We start from the raw sequence: 8,340 nt of genomic DNA, 5'->3' as shown, positions 1-8,340 counted from the left end.
GCAAAGTTCTGCGATGAGCACAGCAGAATTGTGGCTCAAAGCTCCAAGGCTTGCCTCCTGCATGCTGAAGAGGAGAAATGTTCAGGTTTAATTATATAAAAAATGGAGCCACGAAGCATGGTATCTAATTTTGATACATATTAAAGTCATGCTTTTTACCTTACGCCGGTCTATGACCACAATAAAAATTTGGACTGGATTGGAACTCACACAGAGGGGCAAGGAGAAACACATAGGTGGAGAAGACAGAAGAGCTGAGGTTATAAAGCCAATGGGAAGCAGGAAATCAAGCAGAAGATACTGGGCATACAGAAGAGAAGACAACCAACTGATCAAAAGCAATGGTTTTCAAATTGTGTTCTAGAAACCCTCAGATTTCTTGGAAACTTATCAGGATTCTCTCCTGTCCTCTGGGTTTGAGGGTGGGTGTGGACAAAATGCCCTCTGCTGGACCCCCTCCTACATCTACCTGGTTCTGGCAGTGGAATGATGCCATATTGAGGGCATTGTGAGAAGTTAGAATGATGGTTCTAATATGCCTGAGCCAGCAGGGTTCTGGCTCCTGGTTTGATGGGGCACTGGCACCCACCCAAGGATGCCACACTCAGGTGCTGAGCCTGCCTCAATGAGAAGAGCAGTGATGGCAGACAAGCTTCTTTTTGTACCTTGTTCCAGACAAGGTGGACATAGTAGACAAGGCCTGGACACAAACAAGTTGATTCTCTTTTCACCATTGTTTATTACAGGTTCTGTCCCCTTTCCCACTTCCCTCTGTTCTCTTCCTTCTCCATTTTCCTCATTGCTTGCTCTTTTTTCTCTAGGGACAAACTCCTGAAAAACAAACAGGGAAGGGGCTACAGTCATATAAAGATATAGTACTTCCCTGAGAAAAAGCTTTCTTACAATTCCCGCAAGAGGTCACACTTCTGCAGGGCAGTGAAGTAAACTGGCTCAGCCAACACTCTGTGTAAACTTACATCTCAAAACCCACTCCCAGAACTGTCTCCAATGCACAGGGTTTTTTGTGACAAATTCATGGGGTTTCTCCAACAGACATGTCAGTGTGAAATGGGTTTCTTTACTGGGACTAGTATAGCAAGGGAAGAGCCACCAATATTCTCTGTCCACCAGAGCCATGGAGCTTGGAGTTCCTAGGAGCTGCTTCAGATATTAATGGCCCTAGGTAGTTGCTCCTGGAGCTTGTAGCTGAAAGGAAACTTTGCAGTGGAGCTTTCTTTGTGGAGGTGTCCAGAGCCAAGATCTCAGAGAAAAGCTCTTAATGAGCCTGCCAAAACTTGTAGGGAGGAGCCTACTGGGTATCACAGAAGTGGGATGTAAACTATAAACCATAAAATGTCAATTTTAAAAGGCATTTGTTAACTGTTATGTTTCTTCTGACTGGAAGAACAGTTGGCAAAAACCAATCTTTTTGCAATCGTCTTTTCCCAAGGTAATAAAATGAGTCTCTTTGAACACAGTGAGTCACAAAAGATGTTTGAAGTGCGTGCTTCTTAGGAAGAGGAAGCGAATTGTCTTGGTTTTGTTTTTTTTGTTTTGGCTGTCATTTTGACTTGGCTTGTGGGAGGGGTCAAGACCTTGGGATCGTGTTGGGAAGGCGCAAGACAGAGGCCATGTTCTGATATACAGGCTGGGCACCTGCAGATTGCTAAATGGGCAAGAGTGAACCACAACAAAGCAAGCCTATTAAAATGTAAACATAGTTGCCTTTAACAATAAATGGTAAATACTGAAGGAAATCACCATGACTGCAGCCTATGTGGTATATTTTCTTAGAAGTAAGTCCCCCTAAGTTCAATGTCAATTTACTACCAAGTAGAAATGCTCATAGGATTGCAGCCTTAAGTGCTTGACAGCTGTGTTAAAGAATACAAGTTTAGAGAATGCTGTTTGCAACCAAATTACGACGACACTGCAATGAAAGTACTGTAAATACCATTGATGATGGGGAAATGTACAAGATAATCCTTCAGCCTGGAAGCTGCTACAAAGGCTTTGCTTGTTTCCTGCTCACCAGTGCAAAAAAATAAAAAATAAAAAATCAGTGTACTGAGTGGCTACACTGAAGAGGATTGTTCTTCTGTCTCAACTTTTTACTCTGCAAAAATGTGTGTGAGTGAAAATCCCAACTCTTACACCATATCTGTAACCGTTGACTATCTCACGCTGCCTTTCTTTCCCACATCACAATCCCACCTCCTGGTTCCTAATTGTACTGATATGGTATCCCATGAATCCATATAGTGAGGCTGTTGTGAAGAATTTCAAATCAAATAATAATGGTTGTTCTATTGAAGGTGTCAGTCAGTGAACCACACCTGTGCGGATAGACCATTAGACCGGCATACCTCAAAAGGGAAAAGAAAAGGGGCATTAAATAGTACTAGAACGATACAAAATGCCAGACAAATACATGGTAATAAATGCAAGCCTAAACCATGCAAGCACTTTCTGCCGTGATGATGGTGCCTTAAATGTTATTTTTCTGTGGCACAGTTCCAAAAACATATCAAGGCCAAAGAGTCTCTTGTGATAGCGTATATTTCATTAGTCCATTTTTATACTCCAGTTTAACATCAACATCCTGCATGACTTGACGAGATAGATGGTTGTAATATTTTTCTGAACAACAGATGAGCCAGTAATTAAAACCCATCCACAGGCCTTACCACATTGCCATAGGAAGAAAAAGCCCAAAGCCAACCAAATTGTACTTAAATTTCATTTCTCTGTATGATTAAGCCAAACACTGACCTTGATCCTACAATATATAAATAGCTTTAGATACTGAAGTTGTCTACATTTAACACCAGTGTAATGGTTGCGGGGTCAGGGGAAGGTGACAGTTGCTACCGTGCATTTATTGCTGCAGATGATTAATTATGGAGAAAGGGCTTCATATGAATGAAAACTGGAAATTTCAGCTGATATGCTAAGCATATGCATTGCCAGGCAGTCAGTGTAGGACCTCTGTTCTATGTGAGCCACTGAATGCCTCTCAGGCTTAATATGCAATTCCTTGCACACAGCATAGCTATCTAGACTTATAAGAGCAATGAAATTTCAGCACAACCCGGTGACAGAAATTTGTTCTCAAATAAACAAATATTGCTATCAATATCCCAAGCTTTATATAACTGCTTCTACTATGATCAGAATTAAGTACTGTAGCTTGGTTTCCTAAACTACACAGATAGTGCCTAAATGTATGGATTTATTATCACATTTGGCATATATTATTTATAGCATAAAAAAGGTGAAACATCTTGCTGCATGCATGTAAAGATTAGGATTTATTGTCCAAGAATCCTTGAACAATTTTATCAAAAGCCCATTTCTAGGTACTGTTTTTCTTCAATAAATCATACAGCAGAAATCTAGCAGTGGACACAAGGAAGAGATAAATGAGAGCTGAGGAAAGAGGGTCATCATAGGTTTGGTAGATTTTTTTTTCTTTTGGTCCCATGACCTGTCATTGGCAGAAATCCATTTATTACAGTTCACCAATGATTTTTTACCTAGTCGCTTGTTTTCCATATTGAAGAGAGCTACTGAAAACAAAACGAAAGCTACATGAAGGTTTCAGTACCCATGAAAGCAGAAAAATAAAGAACACAAGGCACAGAAATATGAGTATGAAAGATTGAGGCCCACTTCTCATATTATGTTGTGGCCTACGTGTTTATCACTGTGGCTACACAGGGCAGTTCTATCAGCCAGATTCCAGAAACACACATTTGCCACATGGAACATGCTATGACAGGGATGGTGCCTTTCAAATATTCTTGGACTACAACTTCCATCATCCCTGAGCATTGGCCATTCCAGGACTGGCTGGTAGAAGCTAGAGTTTGGAGAGAATCTCATTGGCAATTGCTGTGTTATATCTAGAATGGGAATATGTAGTATTTTCTGCATGTCCCTTTTAAAATATATACTGTGAGGAGACTTTTCAGTCTAGAGGTAATTCAGTTTTCATGCTTTATGAAATCCAGTGGTGTCCTCAGGACACTACGTTAGAGGATAATTCCAGGCCCCACTCAGCAGAATTCTCAAAAGAGCCCTCAAAAACAGCAGAATTAGCTTGCCACATTTTGAAGTAATAAGGTAAAAGGTAAAGGTAAAGGACCCCTGGATGGTTAAGTCAAGTCAAAGGTGACTATGGGGTTGTGGTGCTCATCTCACCTTCAGGTTGAGGGAGCCAGCGTTTGTCCAGAGACAGCTTTCCGGGTCATGTGACCAGTATGACTAAACCACTTCTGGCGCAACAGAACACCGTGACGGATGCCAGGGTGCACGGAAATGCCGTTTACCTTCCCGCCACAGCGGTACCTATTTATCTACTTGCACCGGCATGCTTTTGAACTGCTAGGTTGGCAGGAGCTGGGACAGAGCAACAGGAGCTCACCCCATCGCAGGGATTCAAACCACCGACCTTCTGATCGGCAAGCCCAAGAGGCTCAGTGGTTTAGACCACAGTACCACCCGTGTCCCTTTGAAGTGATATGCATAACCATCTAAAGGGAGGGAGCCGGCTGTAAGACCATGACCGTAAGTCCCCAGTCTAAAATGACCCAACTGTAGCAATGCTCAGGCCTTGTGCTTCTGAACTTTCAGCATCCAGGAAGGAATATCAATGTTTCTGCAGAATTACGGCTGGAAAATCTGACAAATCTTTATGCCCTCCATTTACATGAATGGAAATGAAGCTGGCAGATATGGATTTTCTCTTCCATGAGAGAAGTGTTGGGCCTTGAGGTCTGTCAATGGAAATTCTTCTGCTGTTCCCATTGTGCCATGACGAAATTTTTGCCCTTGCAAGCTTAATGGCGTTGTCTGGATATACATAGTTTTAGAACCATTTCTAAGACCACTGCAGAATGCAAGTGAATACATTTGCCCTTACTTTACTTTTTAATGTGCTAGAATTTGTTATTTTGCACAATTCTGGGAAGATTGCTTTGGCTAATAAAGCAACAGAAGCCCTAAATGGCCCCAGAGTACAGCAAAACAAAAACAAAAAACCCTACACCCAAATGTCAAGGGAAATGCATTAATTGCAATGATTCCATTACAACATTCATGATACTAGAGTTTCACAAGGACTAAGAGTCTTCTTCACTGAGAATATGCAGCTGCATCTAAAACGTGACCTCCCACAAGTGTCTGTGCTTACCTTCATAGAATATTAACACAAGACGGCTCAGCAATGGACCTAACTTGCTGGGTAAGCCTGCCAGTTCTGTTTGGGTAGCAGGTGCTGATATGGCTCAAAATCCAGCACTTGACCTACACTGTTGCATTGGAGAGAACTGTGCCTCAGTGCAGGTGATATCCTGTCACAGTGCATTAGTCTGTGTGCACCTACATTGCACAATCAAGAGCTGCAACATGTTGTGTAGAGCCAGCAAAACACCGAGAAGCTGCCAGTCCTGTCTAACGTCCTCCCACCTAATATTAACTGCTTTATCAGAGCAATAAAAATCCATTCAGAAAAGACAACAGCTACTGTTCTGTAATGATTACAAAAGGTATTTTGCCTGGTGCCAGTTGCATGGGTGACTACACATCTCACTCCTCTGTCTGATAACTCAACAAGAGATAAAGGGGAAAGAGGAGAAGTGATGTGGGGCCAAATTAAAAGAGATGCTGGAAGATCCATGATATCTGAATTTTTAAAAACCCAAATCTTTAATTTAATCTTTTCCAAAAAAAATTGAAAAACTACAAGTTCGCTTGTATTGTCAATTGTCCTCTCATTTTTATCTTGATAGCCGTAGCTTGGCCAGGTTGGTTTGCATAGCCAGTCCAGGAATTCTCTGTCTGGCACTGCTCTGCAGTTTATGTTTTCAATCCACTGCAGTTTATGGTTTTTAATCCATATCCCAATTAATCAAAATCCTGGCATTTATCCACTCCTAGGGTTTAGGGAATCTCTACCCCCGATCTATAACAGTATGGTAACCTCTTACTTGGTGCACAGAATGCTTTCATCTCATTTGGAGAAGGTGTAGCAAGCCCCTTTTTGAGTATCCCTCTAATTTTAGTTCAGAAAAAAGGGAAATTTCAGGGGGAAGGGTATTCAGAAATTTGAGAGATCAGTTTGAAGGACTGCTGCCTGGACACTGGGAAGCAGGCTTAGATGCCCGTCAGTCTTGTGCACCTCATTCTATCCTCCAAGCCCCATTCACCCTTGATGCAAGTTCTTTTTTGGACCCTGCAGTGGAAAGGAAGGAACAGGAGGAACTTGAGCATCTTCTTCTTAGCTCTCGGAATCATGGAATCACAGAATTGTAGAGTTGGAAGGGACTTCTTAGAATGTCTGAAGCAGCCGTAAGTCTCTTTACTTTAGCGCCCATACTGATCTGTTTTAGAGCAAACTGCTGCAGTATCATGTTTCCAACGCGTACAGATCTAATTGGGATATTGTTCTGTACATGCTGTTAGACATGGTAGTGACAAGAAGAATCTTAGCCAATGCTGGCAGCCAGCCAGTACATACCTTCCTGGAACAAAGTGCAGGGTAATTAAAGATCAAGCACTGAAGGAGCACTGCAGAGAGACACACAAAAATAACCATCAGTAAAGTGCCATAGAACATATTTCTGAGCAATATCCAAGCACTGTTCCATTCACTTTGAAATGGCTTTCATTAAAGGAGATTTTCTTATCTCTATTTGTGTGCAGTGGTTGTGCATTAAAAACAAACAAAAGGTTAAAAGATTAATGGGAAAGCATTAGGAATCTAAAAAATTGCTTCCTGATTAAAATGCATATAGCCGCATTAATCTGAGAATGTGTGCAATAGGAGCTCACAGAACACTGGAAGAGATATAAATTTAACTTGTGGTTTTTATATTTTGTACTAAGTACAGGGATTAAAAAATATTTTTAAGCCAGGCCTTGTGCACAATTTTCAGATCTAGTGAGGTGCATGGGTTGCAATTGCAAATGTCATCAACAAGTGTTCTAAATCAGCTCATAATGTTCTGTGTGTTTGTTCTTGCAATCCTCCTGGAGAATGAGGTGGGGTGAAGGAAGGTAGCACATTTCCTAGACCAAAGTGGGAAGCCACAACCAGCCCAGGAGGCTTTCACCTACACAGCTCATCTGACCCTCAAGTCCAACTTAAACTGCATGAGAATCTTCCTGATTACTTAGAATATTTATATACTGCTTATCAACAGCATCAAAACCCTCGAGGCGGATCACACATTAAAATGTGACTTACACATTTCAATAAACATGGGTGGGAAGGAGGCTTGTACAGGTGTAGCTTGCACCCTTGAGAGAAGGAACGAGCTCCCTCATCTTTGTGCCAAATTATCCACACAGTTTCTGACTATCTTGGAGAACCTGACCCTGGAAGCACCCGCCTGCAACCAGAAACATTGATGGGCATGGCCTTTATGACATTCCCAAAGTGACTACCTGCAAAAGGAAGACCGCCCCTTTGGTGCCACCTTCCGTTGCGTGTTGCCCGCCTTGAGAGTTCTAACAACCCACATAGACCGGCCAGATAAATCTCACCCTACCTCTGTCCATGCCCTGTGGTCTTGGCTTCACTCAGATGGCCGTTGACATTCATGGCCAGGGCAGGTCTCTCTGCCAGTGTTGTTTCAGCATCACCCTCTCAGCATGGCCATGAAAAGAAGAGCAGGGACCAGGTGGAATAAAAAGCTCACCTGCTCCACAGCGATCCTGACTGCTACACCAGCCCCCTACTATGTCATATGTATTTTTGTTGCTGCAACAAACTAACATGCTCTGGAAATTATCGCATGTTTGTATTCCTTTTTAAAAATATCCTTTCCATGGATCAAAAGCAACATAGGTAGGACCAACTTTCAGATATCAACCCGTTGCATACCGTAATATTAGGATACTTCATATGGGTCACTTTTTGCATGCCACTTCATTTGAGCAACAAGACAAAGACTTCTCAAATTGGCTCATGCCAACTTCTTCCTTTTTCTGAGAGATGAACTATATAGATATGGTAATTGCACAGCATGTCCCTACATAGTTCTGCAAGATCAAAGGGACCATTTTTTGTTTTGTTGCACAAGTGTTAACTACAAACTCTGATCTCTCTGATCTCTTGTTATAAAGCACTTTATTGTGTAAAGATGCATCTTCCTAGATCAGCGAAGCCTCTTCTTCTTCCTCCTCCTCCTCCTCCCATCTTGGTTTCAGTGTTAAAAATCAAACTTAGTAAATAAATAAAGAAATAAAACTCTTTAAAGGGTCACTTAATGACATTGTTAGGATCCTTAATGTAGTTACTAGGTGAAAGAGCTGTCAGTAAAGCATAAAGAATGA

Source organism: Podarcis tiliguerta (assembly GCF_965153285.1).
Source record: "Podarcis tiliguerta genome assembly, chromosome: 12".
Lineage (NCBI taxonomy): Eukaryota > Metazoa > Chordata > Lepidosauria > Squamata > Lacertidae > Podarcis > Podarcis tiliguerta.
The sequence above is the reverse complement of the archived record's forward strand: the minus strand, read 5'-3'. Positions refer to the sequence as shown.